Consider the following 27,884-nt stretch of genomic DNA (forward strand, 5'->3'; position numbering starts at 1 on the left):
TGTAAATAAAATTTCAGGGCACGGACTACATCCAGATTGTGTAGAAGTCGTTCCTTCTTTGAAGAAGGGTTAGGACACAATGATGGAACAACAATCTCTTGATTGATATTCCTATTAGTGACTACCTTAGGTAAGAACCCAGGTTTAGTACGCAGAACTACCTTGTCTGAATGAAAAATCAGATAAGGAGAATCACAATGTAAGGCCGATAACTCAGAGACTCTTTGAGCCGAGGAAATAGCCATCAAAAACAGAACTTTCCAAGATAACAATTTGATATCAATGGAATGAAGGGGTTCAAACGGAACACCCTGTAAAACGTTAAGAACTAAATTTAAGCTCCATGGTGGAGCAACAGTTTTAAACACAGGCTTAATTCTGGCCAAAGCCTGACAAAAAGCCTGAACGTCTGGAACTTCTGACAGACGTTTGTGTAAAAGAATGGACAGAGCTGAGATCTGTCCCTTTAAGTAACTAGCAGATAAACCCTTTTCTAAACCTTCTTGTAGAAAAGACAATATCCTAGGAATCCTAAACTTACTCCATGAGTAACTCTTGGATTCGCACCAATGTAAGTATTTACGCCATATTTTATGGTAAATCTTTCTGGTAACAGGTTTCCTAGCCTGTATTAAGGTATCAATTACTGACTCCGAAAATCCACGCTTTGATAAAATCAAGCGTTCAATTTCCAAGCAGTCAGCTTCAGAGAAATTAGATTTTGATGTTTGAAAGGACCCTGAATCAGAAGGTCCTGTCTCAGAGGCAGAGACCAAGGTGGACAGGATGACATGTCCACCAGATCTGCATACCAGGTCCTGCGTGGCCACGCAGGCGCTATTAGAATCACTGATGCTCTCTCCTGTTTGATCCTGGCAATCAATCGAGGAAGCATCGGGAAGGGTGGAAACACATAAGCCATCCCGAAGGTCCAAGGTGCTGTCAAAGCATCTACCAGGACCGCTCCCGGGTCCCTGGACCTGGACCCGTAACAAGGAAGCTTGGCGTTCAGGCGAGACGCCATGAGATCTATCTCTGGTTTGCCCCATCGTCGAAGTATTTGGGCAAAGACCTCCGGATGAAGTTCCCACTCCCCCGGATGAAAAGTCTGACGACTTAGGAAATCCGCCTCCCAGTTCTCCACTCCCGGAATGTGGATCGCTGACAGGTGGCAAGAGTGAGACTCTGCCCAGCGAATTATATTTGATACTTCCATCATCGCTAGGGAGCTTCTTGTCCCTCCTTGATGGTTGATGTAAGCTACAGTCGTGATGTTGTCCGACTGAAACCTGATGAACCTCCGAGATGTTAACTGAGGCCAAGCCAGAAGGGCATTGAGAACTGCTCTCAATTCCAGAATGTTTATTGGAAGGAGACTCTCCTCCTGAGTCCATGATCCCTGAGCCTTCAGGGAATTCCAGACAGCGCCCCAACCTAGTAGGCTGGCGTCTGTTGTTACAATTGTCCAATCTGGCCTGCTGAAGGGCATCCCCCTGGACAGATGTGGCCGAGAAAGCCACCATAGAAGAGAATTTCTGGTCTCTTGATCCAGATTCAGAGTAGGGGACAAATCTGAGTAATCCCCATTCCACTGACTTAGCATGCACAATTGCAGCGGTCTGAGATGTAGGCGTGCAAAGGGTACTATGTCCATTGCCGCTACCATTAAGCCGATTACCTCCATGCATTGAGCCACTGAATGCAGGGAGAGAAAACAGACTTGTGACTGAATTTCTGATGCGTAGCAAAAGCGCCAAAAAAAGGCCCCTCCCCTCACACACAACAGTGAGGGAAGTTCAGTGAACTGTTTTAAATTTAAAATAAACGACAGCCATGTGGAAAATAGTGCCCAAAACAATTTTTCACCAAGTACCTCAGATAATTAAACGATTTAACATGCCAGCAAACGTTTAAAATATAATAATATGAAATATCATTAAAAAGCCTGCTGCTAGTCGTTCCCACTGCAAGTTAGGCTAAAAGTTATATGCATACAGTATTGTCCCAGTGAAGTGCCATTCCCCAGAATACTGAAGTGAAAACATATATATATATACATAACAGCCTGATACCAGTTGCTACTACTGCATTTAAGGCTGAACTTACATTATATCGGTATTGGCAGTATTTTCTCAGTCAATTCCATTCCTCAGAAAATAATATACTGCAACATACCTCTTTGCAGGTGAACCTGCCCGCTGTCCCCTGATCTGAAGTTTACCTCACTCCTCAGAATGGCCGAGAACAGCAAAATTAATCTTAGTTACTCCGACTAAGATCATACAAAAACTCAGGTAGATTCTTCTTCAAATTCTACCTGAGAAGGAACAACAGACTCCGGTGCTGTTTAAAATAACAAACTTTTGATTGAAGGTATAAAAACTAAGTATAATCACCACAGTCCTCTCACACATCCTATCTATTAGTTGGGTGCAAGAGAATGACTGGGTGTGACGTAGAGGGGAGGAGCTATATAGCAGCTCTGCTTGGGTGATCCTCTTGCACTTCCTGTTGGGGAGGAGTTAATATCCCAGAAGTAATGATGACCCGTGGACTGACTACACTTAACAGGAGAAATAAATATTACAATTTACAAGAGAAAAAAATTAAGTAAAAATGTTTTGATGGGGGGGGGGGGGGGAGTTGCTGTCTCATAAATTTTGTAAGAGGGGAGGCCCATAGCATAAGACCTTGAAAACCCCTGATTTAAAGCAATGGATAGTCTCCAAACATTAATGAGGGGTTAACTCATTTAACAGCTCTAAGAGTCACTAAAAAGCTGCAGAGCTAAAAAAAATATATAGAGCAATTAAAGGCTTAAAGAATTAAACGTTTAGCCATTATAAAAAAATAGCTGGGTTTCAAGGAGCCTGCCGTGTTAACAAAGGAAAGCAATCTCTTGGGAGAAATACAGACGGACTTACCATATGCAAGACCTCCAGGATCTCAGGCCCATTATATTTCCTCCAGTCAAGTGCAATAAAGGGTATCATAAAAATTTCACAGATGACACTGTTACAAAGGACTGCCAGAACAGTTTAGGTTGTGTTGGTCCCACCCTCCCATAGTTGCAACTGTCCCTTTTTGGAGTGTATCCAGTTGGCGATCCAGGGAGCCGGCCGCTGTCCTCGGAATATCAAAAGTGTACCAAATCATTACACTCCCAAGTAACATCCCCCTGTCTGTAGATAGCAAACTGACAGGTGACCCTTCTTCCAGCTCTAAGCCATTCTCAGCAAAGTTTACAAACTTTTCTGTAGTACGGGGGGGGGGCAAAGAAGGAATCTTGGGGGGTTGCTTAAGTGTACTTTGTTCTACATTCCTGGTTTTAGGAACCCGTGACATGTTATCCAGAGGTCTTAGTGCAGGAAATCTGAAGTTGTTTTCTATGCTGTATAGCGGATTGGTGTCTTCCCCAGCCACCTCAGAAGTAGGGGCTAAATCGCTTTCTCCCGCCCCAACAACATAAAACTAGGCGATCAATACTCTTGCAGACCCTCCTCTCAAAACCATCAAAGATGAACTAAATAGCTCTGGAAAATTTCTGGAAACCTTTCAGGGAGTGCTCAAGTTTAAAATATAAGTCTGCAGCTAAATATGTGATGCAATTTTACTTATGCTATTATGAGTCTCACTGCTCGATAACCCAGTCTCCTGGGAGGTAATGTGTGGCAGCATAGACTCTGGTCATCGTTGATCGAAACAAATAGGCAACGTTGCAGAAGTAATGGACTCTCTTGGGAACCACACAGTTTCACTAAAGAACATAGGTCAGGTATGAAGATTTGTTACATGCTTTCAGACTTGCTGGAATAAAACTTCACATGGATATGCTAACTAAACCAAGTAGGTAAAATGGAACAGGAGCTCCTTCAAACTGTGTCCTGATGCTTTAGTGGCTGGCACTACCCTCCCAATTAAATTTTATTAGATATCATATGGTACACAATTTTCCATAGACCCCCCAGATAAAATGGATATGTAACAAATGGTTTCTGGATCAGGCTTATTTATGTCACCAGAAGAGTATAGCAGTATTTTGTGATCATGTGTAATGAGTTTCTTTAAGATTACAACAACACCCACAATATCAAAGGAATGGTGAGCTGTGTTAAGGCAATAAGGTCTCTGGTTCACCTGAATGTTGTACAGGTTAGGATAAGATGTTTTTCGGCCCATAAAAATATAAATGGCTTCTTCAGCTTGATGGACACAAATAGAGCTATTTACTCCACTGAACTAAACATACCTGTTTGGTTTGATCATGTGGTTGCTAAAGGAGGTGTCTTAATTATCCTTATTACAGTGGTTATTACATCCATGGATCCACACAAATGAAAAAATGAAAGTATATTACAAAGTAGTCCTAATAAACACAATTAAATATTTTATATTTCAATGTGTTTCATGTCGTGTTCACCCCTTAGCTGCGGAACCATTTTACACCCCTGTGTTGAGATGTTTTGAGCTTTTAAAATCTGCTTACATTTAATTAAGCCCTACTAGAAGTAATTTTCCAATGATAAACACACCCAAACTATACTATTATTTTATATGAGCACTATGCATCAAAAGGTAAAAAAAAAAAGCATATTTTTGTTTTTATAACCATTTTAATAAACAAGGTCATAAACAATACAGTGTAAAAATAGTTTTTTTTTTCTCAACTCTAGTCAAAACTGTTCTGGATCATAGCATAAATAGAGAATATATTTATAATATATAATTTTGCAATTAAACATCAAAAATGAAAAAAAAAATGTAGTGTTATCATTTTAAGCAACAAGGGGGGCACTCCTATTCCAGACAAGGGCTTTTGCATTTTTTATAATAACATAGGGGCATATCCTAAACAACTGGTCAATTTAAATTCCGAACTCTGTCACCTCAGTGATAAACTGACTAGAATGCCTTCAACAGTACCTAAATTGCAAAGACGGCTTCATCAACAGGGCATTTTATTTGTGCCATGTGATCACTTGGCTATTAAAACCAATTTAGGGACTCATGATGCCCCCAGGTATGACAAATACAGTAAGCCACCTAGTAAATTCTTGCAGTGCAGAAGGAGCCTCAAACTACTTCAAAAGCGCCCCCCCCCCCAAGGATAACATGTAGTCATTATCATTACTAGTTATTGTGTGGGTGATAACTACATGCCACTCTTCTCTTAAAGGGAAACTCAAGTAAAAAAAAACTGCATGCTCTTTCTGAATCATAAAAGTTTAAAGACACTTTACAATGTACTTCCATTATCAAATTATCTTCACACTTTCTGGGGAACAAGATCCTACTGAGCATGTGCACAAGCTCACAGGGTTTATGCATACTAGTCTGTGATTGGCTGATGTCTGTCACATGATACAGGGTGCCGGAAAATGGGAGAAAAATTAATTTGTCAGAAGAAAATCAACTGCTTATTTGAAATTCAGAGTAGGTGTTAAATAATTGTCTTTTTATTATGCACTTGTTTATTATGCAATTCTTCTGCAATGAGAGGTCCTTTAAGTGGTTATGTTCTTATTTCATTTAATATGACTTTTCTGATGCTTAGTAAGATTTTACTTTAGAGTAAAATATTTCCCTCACTCAGAACATGAAAATGCTCTTTCTCCTGTATGAATTTTCTGATGACGAATAAGATGTGGTTTCCGAGTAAAACATTTCCCACAGTCAGAACATGAAAATCCTCTCTCTCCTGTATGAATTTTCTGATGACGAATAAGATGTGGTTTCCGAGTAAAACATTTCCCACAGTCAGAACATGAAAATCCTCTCTCTCCTGTATGAATTTTCTGATGCGTAATAAGATTTGATTTCTGAGTAAAACATTTCCCACAGTCAGAACATGAAAATGCTCTCTCTCCTGTATGAATTTTCTGATGACGAATAAGATGTGGTTTCCGAGTAAAACATTTCCCACAGTCAGAACATGAAAATGCTCTCTCTCCTGTATGAATTTTCTGATGATCAATGAGATATGATTTTAGAGTAAAACATTTCCCACAGTCAGAACATGAAAATCCTCTCTCTCCTGTATGAATTTTCTGATGCGTAATAAGATTTGATTTCTGAGTAAAACATTTCCCACACTCAGAACATGAAAATGCTCTCTCTCCTGTATGAATTTTCTGATGACGAATAAGATGTGGTTTCCGAGTAAAACATTTCCCACAGTCAGAACAAGAAAATGCTCTCTCTCCTGTATGAATGTTCTGATGATCAGTAAGATGTGGTTTCCGAGTAAAACATTTCCCACAGTCAGAACATGAAAATGCTCTCTCACCTGTATGAATTTTCTGATGACGAATAAGATGTGGTTTCCAAGTAAAACATTTCCCACAGTCAGAACATGAAAATGCTCTCTCTCCTGTATGAATTTTCTGATGACGAATAAGATGTGGTTTCCGAGTAAAACATTTCCCACAGTCAGAACATGAAAATGCTCTCTCTCCTGTATGACTTTTCTGATGATCAATAAGATATGGTTTCCGAGTAAAACATTTCCCACAGTCAGAACATGAAAATGCTCTCTCTCCTGTATGAATTTTCTGATGCGTAATAAGATTTGATTTCTGAGTAAAACATTTCCCACAGTCAGAACATGAAAATTCTTTCTCTCCTCTATGAATTTTCTGATGGACAATAAGATACGACTTCCGAGTAAAACATTTCCCACATACAGAACATGACTTTTTTTTTTCTCCTGTATGAATTTTCTGATGAACAACAAGATTCCCTTTACGGTTAAAACATGTCCCACATATAGAACATAAATTTCCCACTTGGCTTCTTTGATGAAGATTTAAAGAAGCATCTGCACTCTGATCATGACTAGGATTATTGTGGTTTGTGAATTCACCTGTCAATAAGAAAGACAACGGAAGTAACGTTATTTATTAATAAATATTTAATCATGAGAAATTTTAACTGTTCTAAGTTAGTGTATACTACAAAGGTAGGGGACGTTCCGTAACCCCTACACCTTTACCCTGCTCCATGCTAAGGCTTAACAACAGTTTACTGGACATCAGTGACTATTTTTAAAGGACTCACAAATATACCATATACACCAATCACTGAACTAAATTAAAATTAATGTTGTAATTTTGTTCCTATTATTTTTCTTAAATGTATTATTTAGAGCCTTTTAAAATTGTGATCTCAGAAAATTTCAGTAATACAATTATTTTAGTCCCAAAACAAATCTTTATAACTACTTCTTGTGTGCTTGTAGTTAAAACAAGGATAACTCTAAAACAACAAAAGAAAAGTAAAACGGCCCCATCATAAACATATAAGTATCACATCTACCGAAAAAATATTATCACCAACAAAGCTTAGATTAACATAAGCGCATATTGGCATCAATATCTCCTGAGGGAAATGAACAGACGCCAGATATGATTGTATATATTTACTTACATATCAGTGAAACATTGAGGTTTGCCTAGGAAGGGGAACTCCTATGAGGTATGTGGTTGCACTATAGGCATTCACTGGTGTTTCAAACATTTGGTAGAGGAACTCTGGCACCAGTTGTTTAACTGTTTAGGACTTTTTGTAATGTTTTTTAAAAGGATTACAGGTTGTTTGAAAATAACATGTACTATTCTTTGTTCAGGGTATCATATGACACATATTAATTAGGTAGATCGTTGATTTGTCACACCTGTTTATCAGGTGCAGGGAGGAGCATATGGGCTCTGTATCAGGTTTTAAATCTAAAGCTTCCTTATTGTTAACAGATGCCTGAGTAAGCAGCTAGACAAGCTGAGAAACGCGTTGCAATCTGTTACCACTATTTCCACTATTGTTGTTTTTTTAACTTTATTGGGTGCACACTATACCCATTGTTTTTATAAGATTTTAATAAATATTTGTTGTATCTATTGGAAGCCTGAGCATCTATTGCTTCTCCCACCACCTGGAGTTCCTGTGTATTCCTGTTTATCCGATGGTCGGATCAGTGTTGCTGGACCACTGTGAGTCCCCAGCCTGCATCATTTAGTACACAGCCAAACCCTTGTGAGTATTATTTTAATACAATAATTGTCAGTTGTCAGCACCACTGCAATATTGCACTAGGAGGCGCCCTCTTTGTGATTTTTCTCACAGATTTTTGGATTTCTTTGTTGCCCATGAGAGGCGCTGCCCGCACTCTGCATACCTGCACTTTAATCATAGTGAACAATCTTTTTGGACGTCATCTTACATCCGATCCTATTGACATTAAAGGACTCAGTTAAGGCACTAATATAAATTATATATACATCTGTATACATACTATTGTTATATATGTTATAATAATAACGTTTCTGTGCCATAATATATCTTAGCGCCCCCTGGAGCTGGATATGTAGGTATTACAGCAGTAGTTTTTAAATTAAAACTTACCTGTCAAATTAAAAAAAACTAAGTTTAAACTAACAATTAAAGTAATATAACTATTAAATTAATATTAAACTAACTACCAATTAAAAAAAAAACTAAACTACCATTAAAAAAATCCTAACACTACTCTAAAAATTACAAAGTATCTAATTACAAAAAAATACTACTAAGTTACAAAAAATAACAAACACTAAATTACAGCAAATAACAAACAAAATTATCCAAAATAAAAAAAGAATTACACCTAATCTAATAGCCCTATCAAAATAAAAAAGCCCACCCAAAATAAAAAAAACCCCTAGCCTACAATAAACTACCAAAGACCCTTAAAAGGGCCTTTTGTGGGGCATTGCCCCAAAGATATTAGCTCTTTTACCTGTAAAAAAAAAAAAATACAAAGACCCCCAACAGTAAAACCCACCACCCAACCATCCCCCCAAAATAAAAAACCTAAATCTAAAAAAGCTAAGCTATCCATTGCCCTAAAAGGGCATTTAGCTATTTTACTGCCCAAACCCTAAAAAAAAAAAAAAAAATCCCCAAAAAACTTAAAAAGCCTAACATTAACCCCCAACGATCCACTTACAGTTTTTGAAGTCCCGCTTGAACAATCTTCATCCCAGCGGCGAAGTCCTCATCCAGGTGGCCTCTTCAATCTTCACCCCGGTGGCAAAGTCCTCATCCAAGCGGAGAGAAGTCTTCATCCAGACGGCCTCTTCAATCTTCACCCCGGTGGCAAAGTCCTCATCCAAGCGGAGAGAAGTCTTCATCCAGACGGCCTCTTCAATCTTCATCCAGGCAGCCTCTTCAATCTTCATCCAGACGGCATCTTCTATCTTGATCCCGGTGGCGCAGAGCGGGTCCATCCTAAAGACATCCGAGGTGGAGCATCCTCTTCATATGGTCTCCGCCGTACACTGAATCTTTAATGCAAGGTACACAATTCAAGATGGCGTCCCTTCCATTCCTATTGGCTGAAAATTTTGAATCAGCCAACAGGAATTAGAGCTGCTAAAAAGAAAATGTAATTGTATCAAAAACTTATGCTTACCTGATAAATGTATTTCTTTTTTGACACGATGAGTCCACGGATCATCTTAATTACTAATGGGATATTCATCTCCTGGTCAGCAGGAGGCGGCAAAGAGCACCACAGCAGAGCTGTTAAATAGCTCCTCCCTTCCCTCCCACTCCAGTCATTCGACCGAAGTTAAGGAAAGAAAGGAAAAGCCTAGGTGCAGAGGTGTCTGGCGTTTATAAAAATCAAAAAACCTGTCTTACAAGAACAGGGCGGGCCGTGGACTCATCGTGTCAAAAAAGAAATAAATTTATCAGGTAAGCATGAATTTTCTTTTCTTTTTTAAGACACGATGAGTCCACGGATCATCTTAATTACTAATAGGATCCAATACCAAAGCTAGAGTACACAGATGATACGGAAGGGACAAGACAGGGAACCTAAACGGAAGGCTTGAAGAACTTTTCTCCCAAAAGCGGCCTCAGCCGAGGCAAAAGTGTCAAATTTATAGAATTTTGAAAAAGTGTGCAGCCTTGCAAATCTGTTCCACAGAAGCTTTATTTTTGAATGCCCATGAGGAAGCAACAGCCCTTGTGGAATGATCCATAACTCTCTCAAGAGGCTGCTGTCTCATAAGCAAAACGTATGATACTCTTCAGCCAAAGAGAAAGAGAAGTTGCTGTAGCTTTCTGTCCCTTACGTTTTACTGAAAAAGTGACAAACAAAGAAGACGACTGACGAAAGTCCTTAGTCGCCTGCAAGTAAAACATTAAAGCACGGCCCACGTCCAAATTGTGTAGAAGACGTTCCTTCTGAGAAGAAGGATTAGGACACAAAGAAGGAACAACAATCTCCTGATTAATGTTCCTGTTAGAAACAACCTTAGGAAGAAATCCTAACTTAGTACGTAAAACTACCTTATCTGAATGGAAAAAAAGGTAAGGAGACTTGTACTGTAACGCAGAGAGCTCTGATACTCTACAAGCATAGGAAATAGCAACAAGAAATAAAACCTTCCAAGATAACAACTTAATATCTAAGGAATGCTTTGTGGATAACCCCCTCAACAATCTACAACCACTCCTAGATATTATTAACAATTTTGGGACCTTTTCGGGCTATAAGATCAATATCGATAAGTCCGAAGTTACCTGGTTGCAGAACTCCCACAAAACTACATTGACAGACACCGGTCTCAAGGTTTACGGAGGGCCTTTTCAAATATCTAGGGATATGGATACATGTCAACCCTTCTAAGTTGTACCACCTCAATTTTAGTGACATTATTGCTAACATCAAACAAATGCTCCTGAGCTGGGCGAGGCTTCCCCTCTCCCTCTCTGGCAGGGTTCACCTTTTTAAAATGGTTGCTCTGCCTAAGCTACTCTACCCTCTACAGATGTTACCCCTCCTCCTCACTCAACAAGACACTGACTCACTCCAGGCCTCTCTTGGATTGTTCATATGGCAGGGTAAAAAACATAGGATAAGCAGATCGTATTTGTCAATGCCATTGTGTAGGGGTGGGCTTCGCCTCCCAAATATAATGTGGAACAATTGGGCCGCCCTGTCTAAGATCACATTGGATTGGCTTGTGGGCAACAATCACTTTACCATCCCTAACCTAGAGACTAGCCTCATTAAACCAATACATTTGGCATTTCTGCCTCCTGCAAACTTCAACTCTCTTCCCCCTTGTATACAATCCCATATATTTTTTAGGGATCCCCTGAGGGCATGGTCCAAGATTTGTAAACTATGGGGGGTGCAGAACTCAGTGAGCAAATATTTACCGATTCAAGACAACTTACACTTCCTTCCGGGATACACGACAGAGGTGTTTGCTGTATGGCAACGAAAACATCTCATTAAGCTTCACCAACTCTTCAACCCACTAACTTTAGCAAATACATCTTTTCAGGAATTGCAAAATGTGTATTGTTACGGTTACCCTTAGTCTCGCTGAGAGATGGACCGCTTAGTAGCCTGGATCCCTATTGCTAAAGAGGGGAGAAGCTGCTTTCCATAGTATTCTATATGAGTCTCGCAAATATAGAATAATCTCCCTTAGCTGTAGTACAGCTAGGATACCCTTCTGCCCACAAAAACGAGTCAACGCTGCGATTGAGGGTCAAACAAGAACTCAGCACTGGGATGCCCAGCCTGCTTTTTATTAAGGTTACATGCACACAGGGCACTCCCAGGGGGAGAGGGGGGGGGAGCACAAAATCCCCCATCACACATTTAGATAGAGAGCACTGTCCTTTGACAGGCCACAATAGGATTACAGTACTTAAGATAACAAGTTTACAAGTTCATCTTATCAATTAGCAGTCTGGCTCCAGAGGTGATTAGACAATGGGATTGGTTATCCCTAAACTTAGAGCTGAGGCCAGCAAAAATGTGTATTTAGGCAATAGTTTCTAAAAGCTGAAAAAAAAGAGTTAACTCTTTATGAAATGATACTTGTTACGGTTTTCTTGGAGCCCTTCTTAGGCGCTGGCTTGCTGGTTCAGGCATTGCTGCTGGGAAATAAGCTCTTCACAACAAAATAACTAATGCTTCTGTAACAGTGCTCCCTTTCTGTGGAACACTCTGGCAAACACGGTCTGACCCCTTTTCGGGGCAGACTAAGGCTGTCCAGACCGCTGGTTATTTGGGGCTGAGGTCTGTTTGTCTGGACAACCCGTCGGCGTTGCCATTCTGTTTCCCAGGTCAGTAAGTAATGGTGAAATTGAAGGGTTGCAACGATAAGCTCCAACGTAATAGCCTGCCGTTATCTCCAGAGACCCGGTTCAGCCACACCAACGGGTTATGGTCGGTGACCAGAGTGAACTCCTGACCATATAAATAGGGAGTCAATTTCTTTAATGCCCACACCAAAGCCAAACACTCCTTTTCGACCGCTGCATAGCTGACTTCGCGGGGCAGGAGCTTCCGGCTGATGTAGGCAACTGGATGCTCCCCTCCATCTTCGCCTACTTGGCTGAGGACAGCTCCCAGCCCGAACATGGAAGCGTCTGTATGGACGATAAAACGTTTGTTAAGGGCTGGGGCCGCCAAGACAGGAGCGTTAATTAGAGCATTTTTGAGAGCCTGGAAAGCCGTTTCACAGTGGGGAGACCACAGGACCTGTCGAGGTAAGTTCTTCTTGGTCAAGTCAGTCAGGGGTTTGGCAAGTGTGCTGTAGTCTGGTACGAACCGTCTATAGTACCCTGCCGTGCCCAGGAAGGCTAGGACCTGAGTCTTAGTGATGGGGGTGGGCCAATTGGCGACAGCTTCTATTTTGGCCGGCTCTGGTCGCTGCTTTCCACACCCCACCCGGTGACCCAGGTACTGTACCTCGGCCATCCCAAAGTGGCATTTTTCTGGCTTCAGAGTCAGGCCAGCAGCCCGGATCTGATCCAGAACCATTCCCACATGAGCTAAGTGGTCCTCCCAGGACTCACTGTGGATTGCTATGTCGTCCAGGTAGGCGCAAGCAAAACTCTGGAAGCCATCCAGGAGCCTATCCACCAAGCGCTGGAATGTAGCTGGGGCATTCTTCATCCCAAACGGCATTACCCTAAACTGATATAAGCCGAATGGGGTGACGAATGCCGACTTGGGGATAGCCTCCGGGGCCAGGGGAATCTGCCAGTAACCTTTGCAGAGGTCAATAGTGGTCAGGTAATTTCTCCTGGCTATACGATCGAGTAGCTCGTCTACCCTGGGCATAGGGTAAGCGTCCGTCACAGTATTTTCATTGAGCCTCCGATAGTCTACACAGAACCGGGTGGTCCCATCTTTCTTGGGCACCAAGACAACTGGGGAGGCCCATGGACTATCGGAGGGCTCAATTACCCTGAGCTGGAGCATCTCATCGATCTCCTTCTTCATTCCTGTCCTAACTGCTTCGGGGATTCGGTACGGAGCCTGGCGCAAGGGAGCTTGTCCCGGAGTATCTACCTGGTGGGTGGTTAAAGTAGTGTACCCTGGCTTCGGGGAGAAGGTGAGGTGTTTGGACTGGAGGAGTTGGTTGAGCTGCTCCCTTTCAGTGGGGCTAAGTCGGTCCCCTATCTGAACCTGCGCCACTATACCTGTGGGGAGACTCTTTTCTATTAGGTCTGGAATGGGTAAACTGTCGGGGTCTTCCTGAGGGGAACAACATACGGCCGTCACGTTCTCTGGTCGCTCAAAATATTCCTTGAGCATGTTTACATGGAATGTCTTTCTAAGATTGTTGTCGTGGCAGCTAGCTATCACATAAGTGGTGTCTCCCCTTTTCTCTACGATCTGGTAGGGACCCTGCCAGGACGCCTGCAATTTGTCTGTCTTCACCGGCTTAAGTACTAACACCTTTTGTCCTATGGTGAAGATTCTCTTTCGGGCCCCCCGATCGTACCATACTTTCTGTCTTCTCTGGGCCAACTGGAGATTAGCCCGCACGGATTTGGCTAATTGCTCCATTCGGTCCCTGAGTTCCAGCACGTATGGCACAATGGGGACACCGTCAGCCTCCATCTCTCCCTCCCAGTGCTCCCGGATCAGGTTTAGGGGTCCCCGTACCTTTCTTCCGTAGAGCAACTCGAAGGGAGAGAACCCTGTCGTTTCCTGGGGCACCTCCCGATAAGCAAATAGGAGGTGCGGCAGGAAGCATTCCCAGTCTCGGTATTCCTGAGTGAACGTCTTGAGCATTTGCTTGAGGGTCCCATTGAACCTCTCACACAGCCCGTTCGTCTGGGGGTGGTATGGGGAGCTCAGGAGGGACTTAATTTTGCAAACCTGCCAGAGTTGTTGGGTTAATTCAGCCGTAAATTGGGTGCCTCGGTCGGATAGGATTTCTTTTGGAAATCCTACCCGGGAGAACACCTGTACTAGTGCATTCGCTACCGTATCCGCTTGTATGTTGGATAGGGCGACAGCCTCTGGGTACCTGGTAGCGTAGTCCACTACGGTAAGAATGTAGCGCTTACCGGAGGGACTAGGGGTAGCCAGTGGTCCCACTAGGTCAATAGCAACCCGGCTGAAGGGTTCCTCTACAATGGGCATATTTACTAGCTGGGCTTTAGGGTGATCGCCTCGCCTTCCTACTCGTTGACACACATCGCAGGTGTTACAGTAAGTTCTAACGTCAGAGTGCACCCCTGGCCAAAAGAACGTGTGAGTAATGCGGTGTAGGGTACGGGTAACGGCTAGGTGGCCTGCTAAGGGGATGTCGTGGCCTATTTTGAGGATTTCTTGACGGTATTTGTGGGGCACTACCAGCTGTCGCCTACGCTGTCCCCTTTTCTCTGTCCAGCGGTATAGTTTCCCTTTTTCCCATAAGAATGTTTCGTTATCTGCCCCGCCCCCTCCGGTCTCTGCTCGTTCCCGGTACTTTTGTAAGGTCGGGTCAGTCTTAGACTCTGCCTCGAAAGCATCTGGGGTGTCCCAGGGTATGGGGCCTAACCTGTCAGGCAAGGTCGGGGTAGGTCTTACCTGTGTCTCCCGCACTGGTGAGAGCTCTCGCTCCGTCCGGGCTTGGGCCCGTGTAGTCACTGGGTCCGCCTCGTTGTTGCATACTGGAGCATAGGCAGAAGTCATGGGGCCCAAATCGTTGCCCAGTAGTACTTCGGCAGGTAAATTATCCATTAGGCCCACGTTCACAGCCCCCTTTCCCGCTCCCCAATCAAGATGCACTTTAGCTGTTGGAATTTTGCACACATCCCCCCCCGCCACTCTAACGGCCAGTCTGTCCGGATCGCTTGTGCTCTGGCACCAAATGACTCTGTACCAGCGTGATAGTAGCCCCTGTGTCTCGCAATCCCTCGGTAGATCGCCCCTCGAGCCATACCCTCTGCCGATGGTGCTGGCGGTTATCTGAGGCAGCATATACAGGGTCTGCCTCGTGAAGCGGCCCCACATATCCCTCCATAGGGGCCTCTTGGTTAACACAGAGGGCCCGGGCCGGACGATAGGACCCAGAGGGGTAATTGTAATTCCTGGGTGTCTGGTGCGTATTAAGGGGGCAGCTAGCCATGAAATGCCCTGGTTGCTTGCATCGGTGGCAAGTCGGTCTGTGACGCTCAGAGCTGTTATTGGGTGGTCCTGAGTGTCGGACGGGCCCTGTGGGCACCGGGGCTCGGAATTCAGCACGAGGGGGTGCACGGTAAACCTCTCTGGGTTCGACCCGTGCTGGAGCTCGGTAGTTCATGGGTTCGTGAAGACGGGAGTCATAATGTTCATCGGCCAATTTGGCTGCTTCTTCTAAGAAGGCCGCCTGTCTCGCAGCCATTCCTTCCCTTGCTGTTCCATGCCATTATAAAAATGTTCTAAGAGAAACAATTGTAAAATTTCCTCCCCAGTCACCGCTTTACTTCCGCTCAGCCAGTGATTTGCCGCTCTCCGCATTCGGTGCGCCCATTCCATATGGGTATCGTTAGGCTTCTTTTCCGTGCCCCGAAACTGTCGGCGATACGTGTCCGGAGTTACAGCGTACCGTCGCAACAGTGTCTCCTTAACTAGCTCATACTGTGTCACTTCCTTAGCACCCAGAGTACGAAAGGCTTCCAGGGCTCGCCCGGATAGTTTCCCAGACAATATCGTGGGCCACTCTCTGTTGGGAATCTGGTGCAGGGCACATTGCCTTTCGAAGTCCGCCAAATATTCATCAATCCCTGTCTCGCTCTCTAGAAAGGGTCGAAATGCCGTATAGGGTATCTTGGGCCTCCCAGCATTTTCGACAGGGATGATTACCTGCGGGGCTACAGCATTGCGGTGTGCGTTCGCTAGGTTGAGTTTGTGGGCTCGAGTCTCTCGTATATCCTCGTCCGCCTCCGCCATCAACTGCTGTACCAATTCCATGGAGGGGTTCGGCCCGTATAATGAGAGCCTTTCCCGAACAATCCTGGTTTTTTCGTCACTAATCGTGGTCGGTGTTTCCGCCATTGTGAAGCTCTGATCCAGTTCGTTCAATTCTGCGATCAGCTCTCTCCTCGGCCGGTTGCTGGCGTACCCCCCTCTGCTTTCAAGTAAATCCTTTAGGGTTGTACGCTTCAATTTTTCGTAAGCGCTCTCCATCCGTTCTGTACCTCTCCTAGGAAATCCAGGAAAATCCCGCCGCTGCCGCCAAATGTTACGGTTACCCTTAGTCTCGCTGAGAGATGGACCACTTAGTAGCCTGGATCCCTATTGCTAAAGAGGGGAGAAGCTGCTTTCCATAGTATTCTATATGAGTCTCGCAAATATAGAATAATCTCCCTTAGCTGTAGTACAGCTAGGATACCCTTCTGCCCACAAAAACGAGTCAACGCTGCGATTGAGGGTCAAACAAGAACTCAGCACTGGGATGCCCAGCCTGCTTTTTATTAAGGTTACATGCACACAGGGCACTCCCAGGGGGAGAGGGGGGGGAAGCACAAAATCCCCCATCACACATTTAGATAGAGAGCACTGTCCTTTGACAGGCCACAATAGGATTACAGTACTTAAGATAACAAGTTTACAAGTTCATCTTATCAATTAGCAGTCTGGCTCCAGAGGTGATTAGACAATGGGATTGGTTATCCCTAAACTTAGAGCTGAGGCCAGCAAAAATGTGTATTTAGGCAATAGTTTCTAAAAGCTGAAAAAAAAGAGTTAACTCTTTATGAAATGATACTTGTTACGGTTTTCTTGGAGCCCTTCTTAGGCGCTGGCTTGCTGGTTCAGGCATTGCTGCTGGGAAATAAGCTCTTCACAACAAAATAACTAATGCTTCTGTAACATGTATGGTCTCCCTAACTCACACAGGTTTGCGTACTTTCAGTGTAGACATTACCTATACCAGTTGATTTCAGATAAGCTGTTAACTAACGAACCCTCTAACATTGAAAAGGTATGCGCATTAGCCAAGCAAGGATCTTACAAAATCTCCTACATATATGATATTTTCCTTTTTGAGGAATCTACTGTACAGGGGATTTTACTAAAGTGGTCAAATCACAGAGAGCTACAGATAGACCCTGATCTCCTCAAAGCCAGTTTTAGAAAGGCACATACAAGTACAATCTCTGCACAGCTGAGGGAGTCACATATGAAATTCATACATCAAGCTTACATTACTCCTAGTCTGCGTTCAAAATGGGTGCCGGGGGCGAAGAACATTTGTAACAAGTGTAGATACCAACTTACCGACTGGACTCATTTGCTATGGGATTGTCCCAAATTGAAAGGATTCTGGCACAGAACTGCTTACTGGCTGACAAGGGTGACAAAAGAACAGGTAACACTCACAGCACAGCATGTGATTTTCTTGATCCCTAAGGACAGAGAATATAAGTTTGACATTTTCATAATCACAGTCCTTATGCTCGCTAGACAAGTCATTCTGACGGGATGGGCTAGTGAAAGATCTCTTCCCTTCCGACAATTAATTAGTAAGATACACACCCAGATGCTGATTGAACAGGCAGACACAAAGTGAGACCCAGAAAAACGGATTAAGAGATTTCTTCACAAATGGGAGGCTTATCTATTATTTTTACCGGCTAGTGTTAGATATAGAGTTATTTTCCCATTTAGAAACAAACAGCCTTTATGTTCTAAATGAGAACCTCAGAGGTAAATGGTGTTTATCTGATGGCTAGGCCCAACTAGGCCCCCAAGGAACCATAAACGTATTTTGGATTGTCTTTTTATTGCTCTTCTTTTTTCCTGAGCACTGGTCTGCTGAGTGAGCTGGAGGCGCTCCGGGTAAGTGTTATATATTTATTGTTTGGTTTTGTTTCTTTTGTTCTTATTTAATGTATAAACAACATTAGGGAACATTTGATTCCTTGCCTCTGCATGACAAACTAGTGATCCTGTTATTATTCGCTGTACTCATATCTATTATTATGATGGATTTTGTGGAACCAACAAAGGTCTTTTGTCATTCTACTCTTCTTTGTTATTTGTCATGTATGTATTGGATCTCTTGTTCTTATTTGCTATAAATAAAGTTATTAAAATATATATATATATTTAAGGAATGCATAGGCTCAAATGGAGCCCCTTGAAAAACTTTGAGAACAAGATTAAGAATCCATGGAGGAGTAACTGGTTTAAACACAAGCCTGATCCTAACTAAGGCCTGACAAAAGGATTGAACATCTGGGACACCCGCCAGACGTTTGTGTAACAAAATAGATAAGGCCGAGATCTGACCCTTTAGGGAACTCATCGATAAACCTTTCTCCAAACCTTCTTGAAGAAAAGACAAAATTCTAGGAATCCTAACTTTACTCCATGAGTAACCCTTGGCTTCAAACCAATAGAGATATTTACACCAAATCTTATGGTAAATCCTTCTAGTAACAGGTTTACGTGCCCGAATCATGTTCTCTATGATCGAATCAGAAAACCCCCGCTTGGATAAAATTAGGCGTTTAATCTCCAAGCAGTCAGCTTCAGAGAAACTAGATTTGGGTGAAGGAAGGGTCCCTGTATTAGAAGGTCCTTCCTCAACGGAAGTCTCCAGGGTGGCAGAGATGCCATCTTCACCAAATCCGCATACCAAATCCTGCGCAGCCAGGCCGGCGCTATGAGGAATACAGACGCCCTCTCCTCTTTGATTCGAGCAATAACCCAAGGAAGAAGAGCAAATGGAGGAAATAGGTATGCTAGACTGAAGGTCCAAGGGACCGCCAGAGCATCTATCAGCTCTGCCTGGGGGTCCCTGGACCTCGACCCGTATCTCGGGAGCTTGGCATTCTGTCAGGATGCCATAAGATCCAATTCCGCCTGACCCCACTTGAGAATCAGATGGGAAAACACTTCCGGATGGAGTTCCCAGATAAGGTGCCACTCCAATGCCCCTTGACCGAAGTACCGCCAACAGAGACCACAGAACCTTTGTGAAAATTCTGGGAGCAGTGGCCAGGCCAAAAGGAAGCGCCACAAACTGGAAGTGTTTGTCCTGGAAGGCAAACCTTAGAAACTTGTGATGATCCCTGTGAATAGGGACATGAAGATACGCATCCTTTAAATCCACTGTTGTCATAAACTGACCCTCCTGGATTAAAGGAAGAATGGAACGAATAGTTTTCATCTTGAATGACGGAACTCTGAGAAATCTGTTTAGACTTTTGAGGTCTAAAATTGGTCTGAAGGTTCTCTCCTTTTTAGGAACAACAAACAGATTGGAATAAAACCCCTGACCCTGTTCCAGAATTGGAACGGGAACAATTACTTCCAGGGCGGAGAGGTGTTCTACACAAAGTAAGAACGCCTCTCTTTTTGTCTGGTCTACAGATAATCTTGAAAGAAGAAACCTGCCTCTGGGAGGTAATCTTTTGAACTCCAATTTGTATCCCTGAGACACTATTTCTATTGCCCAGGGATCCAGAACGTCCCAAACCCAAGCCTGAATGAAGAAGGAAAGTTTGCCCCCTACAAGATCCGGACCCGGATCAGGGGCATGCCCTTCATGCTGATTTGGATTCAGTAGCCGGCTTCTTGGATTGTTTACCCTTATTCCAAGACTGGTTGGGTTTCTATGTAGGCTTAGATTGTTCCTGCTTAGAGGAGGAAGAGAAAGAATTTTCCTTGAAATTTCGAAAGGAACTAAAATTACTCTGTCGCCCCTTTTGTTTGTTTCTCTTATCCTGAGGTAGGAGATGACCCTTACCTCCCGTGATATCAGAGATAATTTCTGTGAGGCTAGGTCCAAACAAGGACTTCCCCTTGTAAGGGATCGCTAGAAGCTTAGACTTAGATGATACATCCGCAGACCAAGGCTTTAACCATAAGGCTCTGCATGCCAGAATAGAAAACCCCGAAATTTTAGCTCCCAATTTAATAATTTGAAGGGAAGCGTCCGTAGTAAAAGGTCTCTCCCATTCCTTAGTAATGATCTCCGAAGCTCGCCTTGGAACAGGAAATACGTCTGAGTAAGAAGGAACTTCGAAATATCTGTCCAATTTACTAGACTTCGTAGGGGCAACCACTACCGTGGAGTCAAAGTAGTCCAAAGTAATCAAAACCTCCCTAAGTAACAGGCGGAGGTGTTCAAGTTTAAACCTAAAAGATACCACCTCACTTTACCACTTCCTATCACTAACGTAGGCAAAGAGAATGACTAGAGTGGGAGGGAAGGGAGGAGCTATTTAACAGCTCTGCTGTGGTGCTCTTTGCCGCCTCCTGCTGACCAGTAGGTGAATATCCCATTAGTAATTAAGATGATCCGTGGACTCATTGTGTCTTAAAAAAGAAATCCTATTGGCTGTTCAAATCAGCCAATAGGATTTAAGCAGCTCTCATTCTATTGGCTGATGAATCAGCCAATAGAATGAGAGCCGCTTAAAACCTATTGGTATACTGTTATGGGGTATTTGTTTTTTTGTAGCAAAAGAGCTGTTTAACTTAGGGCAATGCCCTACAAAAGGCCCTTTTAAGGGCCCCCCCAAAAGGCCCTTTTAAAGGCCCTTGGTAGTTTAGACGTGGAGTTTATGGGTGTTAGGTTTAAAATTAACTTCTTTTCCCCCATAGACATCAACGGGGTTGCATTACGGAGCTTTTCATTCCAGGTGTTAGACTTTTTTCTGACCCGCTCTCCCTATTGATGTCTATGGGGAAAGCGTGCACGAGCACGTCAAAACACTGCTTGTTTTTGCTGCGGTATGGAGCTCAAAATCTCCATATCGCCCGCACAAGCCAGAACTTTTAAAACTTGTAATGGCAGCGCTATAGGGGATTAAATAACGCAACTTTTGTTGAGTTCGTTATTTTCCCTATAGCGCTCAAAACTAGCTGTATGTTATCAAAAGTATTATAATGTAATAAAATTACTTCAGTCAGAAAACTAGATTTTATAACTATTGCTTGTGTGCACCAAAATGAAGCAAGCTATGAGGTTTCAGACAGTTATTACAGTTATTAAATGTTAAATATCTGTCTATCTATGAGTGTCTTTTTCTATATGGGGTATTGTAAGGATAAGAATTTTTTACAAAACAACGAGGCAGCCCAAATTGTGGCTACATGAGTACTTAAAATAGGAAAAACAAACAGCGGAATATGAATCAAGAAGACCCGCGCTGCAGCAACACTTCCAATATACTACACCAATGTCAGTTGAACAACCATATCAGGGGATGAAAAAAAAAAAAAAAAAAAAATTATATATATATATATATATATATATATATATATATATATATATATATATATATATATATACACACAAAAATTAATACATAAAAAATGAATTAACAATGAAACGAATAATACTAGTAGTCCACCTAATAAATACAAATGTAAAATCATACAACAAAATGTATGAAAAAAGGTCAAAGTGTATAAAAATTGATAAGCTTAGTCCCAGTCCTGTAAGTGGCTGAAAGTCTAGGTAATGAAACACTGACTCAAAGAACCTCTGAATGTGATGGTGATGTTAGAATCTTATCCGGAGCAGCTGATAGTTCACAGGGCTCCAGCTGTGTAAGTCCCGAGGCGGCAAGCTGTACAAGAAAGGAAAAGAGAAACAGCGCATCCACGATTCACAGTATTGTTTATTCTTACAATGAAAAAAACACACTTACAAGATAACAGTGTGAAAGAAGCACTTTGCCCACTGGCCTGATGATATAGCCTGCTGTACTCCTCGAGGGAATCCCAGAGACGCCGACCTGCAGCACCTGGTTTCCCACTCCTCTCCGCAGCTAAGTGTAACAAACTTTCCACTGTTCAGCACAGTCCTGACGTTTCCTGTAGGTACCTCCTCCCTACGCGTTTCCTCTGCTCACACACTGAGTGGTTTGCACGATGCAGCTTTGCAGGTGACTTTACACAGCACAGATAAACTGAAAGAGCAAGGATTTACTCTGTGAAAGATCAGCTATCCAGAGGTAGAGGTCACGTGATCAGACTGGAGAGAGCTGAACCCACAGCCTAGAGGGAACAACAATAATCTGCTGTTGGTGACAGCCAGCTGGAGGCTTTAAGATCCAGCCTGCTTTGTCAGCACTAATTCAAACTTAGTGCTCAACTAAAAGTAAATGTGAAAAAAACGTATGTAGGACGTACGAAAAGAAGCATAAAAAGAAGTCTGCCTGTGAGCAGAGGAAATGCGTAGGAAGGAGGTACCTACAGGAAACATCAGGACTGTGCTGAACAGTGGAAAGTTGGTTACACTTAGCTGCGGAGAGGAGTGGGAAACAAGGGGCTGCAGGTCGGCGTCTCTAGGATTCCCTCGAAGAGTACAGCAGGCTATATCATCAGGCCAGTGGGCAAAGTGCTTCTTTCACACTGTTATCTTGTAAGTGTGTTTTGTTCATGTGTGATTAGCTGTAAGAATAAACGATACTGTGTATCACGGATGCACTGTGTTTCTCTTTTCCTTTCTTGTACATGAGGACTTAAAGTGAAGGTAAACTTAGCAGGATTCGATTACAGTTAATGTTAATACTAATAAAAATAATGGTACTTTAATTCATGATTTTTTATAATTTCATATATTAACACAGTTCTCACCTTATTTCTTTCTATATTGTTCCGTTTTCCAAACAACCCGTTTTTTTTTTGTTTTTTTTAATTCTCCGGTCACGTTTGTGCATCATCCAATGGTAACTCTGGCCGTTAGGCGGCCGTCATTTGACGTCACAATAGTTCTTGTCCTTCTGCGCATGCGTTTGGGGTTCTTGTCTTTCTGCGCATGCGTTTGGGTTACTTGCTCTACATTTCAAGCCGGGCTCGCTCCCGTTTTGCGCCTGCGCAGATTAAAGCAAGCATAAGGTCGCAATAGAATGTGACTCACGCAAGCGCAAATAGAATATATGGAGAAGTGTTTGCGCATGCGCAAAATCTCCGGCAAGCGAGAACGCGCTTTTGAAGAACGTATAGAGCGGGTGGGACCGCTCTGTACGTAATAGGGTGAAAAACAAGGAAATTCATGGAGGGAGGAGCTAATAATGGAAGCGTGAGTAAATAAGAATAGTTTATATACCATCATATATATTGCAATACTAAAAAAAAAAAATAGCGATCATACTATATAGCATATGCGTAATGTAATAATGCTTAAAAAACAGGAAAACTTTACCTTCACTTTAAACCCATGATTTCCCAAAGAACTGTACACCAGTCTCAATAAATCATGTATTATTTAGAAGGTAAATTAAAATGAGAACATGGGTTATAAATATAAAAAATGTAAAATAATACTATATCAGAAAGATCTATAGTACACGAGCAAACAATAAATGTCACAGAATCATTACTGGCGCATGGTGTAAACTTGTCCATAGCGGTGCCTAGGAACCAGTAAAAAGGAGACTTACTGACATGTTTAGGGCTAAGCTAGCACAGCAGTCAAATAACAATGAATTTCTTTGAAAAATGTGTTTATAATGCAATTTATCTATGCACAATTTTATTAGAAACTTGTAGGTTACTTTACTGGAAGAGTTCCATGGTCAGACCCTTCACACACGTGCAGTCACCTGTACCTTGTGTCCCACATGTACACTCACCTGTATTTATATTGTCACATATTTCCTGCTCTGCCGCTTCTGGCATATTACTTAGCCACTGATCTTCTGATTGTTCTGTGTTACATGAAATCTTAGCATCTTTTTTAAACTGGAAAAAACACTATTTACATGGTCTCTATTTAAAAATTAATTTAGTGTGATACATTGTGTAATTTAAGTTAAATACACCTGAGCCTATATCATTAATAGTCACATCTGGATGAAACAAATTATATAATGACATTAGCACAACAGTAAATACAACCTGTGTCATACAGTAAAGCAAGCTAGCTGGGAATCAGTTACTTTACTCGCTGCAAATACAGCCTCATTGTAACCAATCATAATTCCCATATGAGACGTATTACAGGGTTCTGTGAGGTTTTGAAAATAAAATCCATTCATCTGAGCCCTGCATTCCTTAGACACATCACACACATACACTCACCTGTGCCCTGTATCCCTCAGACACATCACACACATACACTCACCTGTGCCCTGTATCCCTCAGACACATCACACACGTACACTCACCTGTGCCCTGTATCCCTCAGACACATCACACCCGTACACTCACCTGTGCCCTGTATCCATCAGACACATCACACACGTACACTCACCTGTGCCCTGTATCCCTCAGACACATCACACACGTACACTCACCTGTGCCCTGTATCCCTCAGACACATCACACACATACACTCACCTGTGCCCTGTATCCCTCAGACACATCACACACGTACACTCACCTGTGCCCTGTATCCCTCAGACACATCACACCCGTACACTCACCTGTGCCCTGTATCCATCAGACACATCACACACGTACACTCACCTGTGCCCTGTATCCCTCAGACACATCACACACGTACACTCACCTGTGCCCTGTATCCCTCAGACACATCACACACATACACTCACCTGTGCCCTGCATCCCTCAGACACTTCACACACATAGGGGCCTATTTATCATGATGTGAGCGGACATGATCCGATATTGCGGCTCATGTCCGCTGCACATCGATAAATTCTGACAGCATACGCTCTCGCCATTTATCATGGCACCAGCAGTTCTGGTACACTGCTGGTGCAATACTGCCCCCTGCAGATTTGCGGCCAATCGTCCGCTTGCAGGGGGTGTCAATCAACCCAATCGCATTCAATCTGGTTGATTTCAGGTGATGTCTGTCCGCCTCCTCAGAGCAGGCCGACAGGTTATAGAGCAGCGGTCTTTAGACCGCTGCTTCATAACTTGTGCTTCTGGCGAGCCTGAAGGCTCACCAGAAACACGGGGCATCAAGCTCAATTCGGAGCTTGAAAATTCGGCCTCATACACACAACTGTGACCGGCATCCCTCAGACACATCACACATGTACACTCACCTGTGCCCTGCACCCCCCATACATGTCATACAAATACACTCACCTGTGCCCTGTATCCCTCAGACACATCACACCCGTACACTCACCTGTGCCCTGTATCCATCAGACACATCACACACGTACACTCACCTGTGCCCTGTATCCCTCAGACACATCACACACGTACACTCACCTGTGCCCTGTATCCCTCAGACACATCACACACATACACTCACCTGTGCCCTGTATCCCTCAGACACATCACACACGTACACTCACCTGTGCCCTGTATCCCTCAGACACATCACACCCGTACACTCACCTGTGCCCTGTATCCCTCAGACACATCACACACGTACACTCACCTGTGCCCTGTATCCCTCAGACACATCACACACGTACACTCACCTGTGCCCTGTATCCCTCAGACACATCACACACATACACTCACCTGTGCCCTGCATCCCTCAGACACTTCACACACATAGGGGCCTATTTATCATGATGTGAGCGGACATGATCCGATATTGCGGCTCATGTCCGCTGCACATCGATAAATTCTGACAGCATACGCTCTCGCCATTTATCATGGCACCAGCAGTTCTGGTACACTGCTGGTGCAATACTGCCCCCTGCAGATTTGCGGCCAATCGTCCGCTTGCAGGGGGTGTCAATCAACCCAATCGCATTCAATCTGGTTGATTTCAGGTGATGTCTGTCCGCCTCCTCAGAGCAGGCCGACAGGTTATAGAGCAGCGGTCTTTAGACCGCTGCTTCATAACTTGTGCTTCTGGCGAGCCTGAAGGCTCACCAGAAACACGGGGCATCAAGCTCAATTCGGAGCTTGAAAATTCGGCCTCATACACACAACTGTGACCGGCATCCCTCAGACACATCACACATGTACACTCACCTGTGCCCTGCACCCCCCATACATGTCATACAAATACACTCACCTGTGCCCTGTATCCCTCAGACACATCACACCCGTACACTCACCTGTGCCCTGTATCCATCAGACACATCACACACGTACACTCACCTGTGCCCTGTATCCCTCAGACACATCACACACGTACACTCACCTGTGCCCTGTATCCCTCAGACACATCACACACATACACTCACCTGTGCCCTGTATCCCTCAGACACATCACACACGTACACTCACCTGTGCCCTGTATCCCTCAGACACATCACACCCGTACACTCACCTGTGCCCTGTATCCATCAGACACATCACACACGTACACTCACCTGTGCCCTGTATCCCTCAGACACATCACACACGTACACTCACCTGTGCCCTGAATCCCTCAGACACATCACACACATACACTCACCTGTGCCCTGCATCCCTCAGACACTTCACACACATAGGGGCCTATTTATCATGATGTGAGCGGACATGATCCGATATTGCGGCTCATGTCCGCTGCACATCGATAAATTCTGACAGCATACGCTCTCGCCATTTATCATGGCACCAGCAGTTCTGGTACACTGCTGGTGCAATACTGCCCCCTGCAGATTTGCGGCCAATCGTCCGCTTGCAGGGGGTGTCAATCAACCCAATCGCATTCAATCTGGTTGATTTCAGGTGATGTCTGTCCGCCTCCTCAGAGCAGGCCGACAGGTTATAGAGCAGCGGTCTTTAGACCGCTGCTTCATAACTTGTGCTTCTGGCGAGCCTGAAGGCTCACCAGAAACACGGGGCATCAAGCTCAATTCGGAGCTTGAAAATTCGGCCTCATACACACAACTGTGACCGGCATCCCTCAGACACATCACACATGTACACTCACCTGTGCCCTGCACCCCCCATACATGTCATACAAATACACTCACCTGTGCCCTGCATCCCTCAATCACACACATGCACACACCTTTGCTCGGCATTCCACATAAACATCACACATGTACACTCACCTGTGCTCGGCATTCCACATAAACATCACACATGTACACTCACCTGTGCCTGGCATCCCTCAGACACATCACACATGTACACTCACCTATACCCATCAGACACATCACACATGTACACTCACCTGTGCCCTGCATCCCCCATACATGTCATACAAATACACTCACCTGTGCCCTGCATCCCTCAGACACATCACACATGTACACTCACCTGTGCCCTGTATCCCTCAGACACATCACACATGTACACTCACCTGTGCCCTGTATCCCTCAGATACATCACACACGTACACTCACCTGTGCCCTGTATCCCTCAGGCACATCACACATGTACACTCACCTGTGCCCTGTATCCCTCAGACACATCACACACGTACACTCATCTGTGCCCTGCATCCCTCAGACATTTCACACACGTACACTCATCTGTGCCCTGCATCCCTCAGACATTTCACACACGTACACTCACCTGTGCCCTGCAACCCACAGATATGCTACACATGTACACTCACCTTACTTGGAGTTCCATGGTCAGGCACGTACACACACCTTTGCTCTGCGTCCCTCAGACACATCACACACATGCACTCACCTGTACCCTGAAACTTGTAGGTTACTTTACTGGAAGAGTTCCATGGTCAGGCACGTACACACACCTTTGCTCTGCGTCCCTCAGACACATCACACACGTACACTCACCTGTACTCTGCATCCCTCAGACACATCACACACGT

The 27,884-nt window shown here is 43.8% G+C and overlaps 1 pseudogene; it reads right to left on the bottom strand.

The window, feature by feature from the left end:
• Window positions 1-5,207: 5,207 nt before the first annotated feature.
• LOC128657155 (zinc finger protein 260-like) overlaps window positions 5,208-27,884 on the bottom strand; it is a 54,360-nt pseudogene continuing 31,683 nt past the window's right edge.

This window comes from Bombina bombina, chromosome 4 (assembly GCF_027579735.1).
Source record: "Bombina bombina isolate aBomBom1 chromosome 4, aBomBom1.pri, whole genome shotgun sequence".
NCBI lineage: Eukaryota > Metazoa > Chordata > Amphibia > Anura > Bombinatoridae > Bombina > Bombina bombina.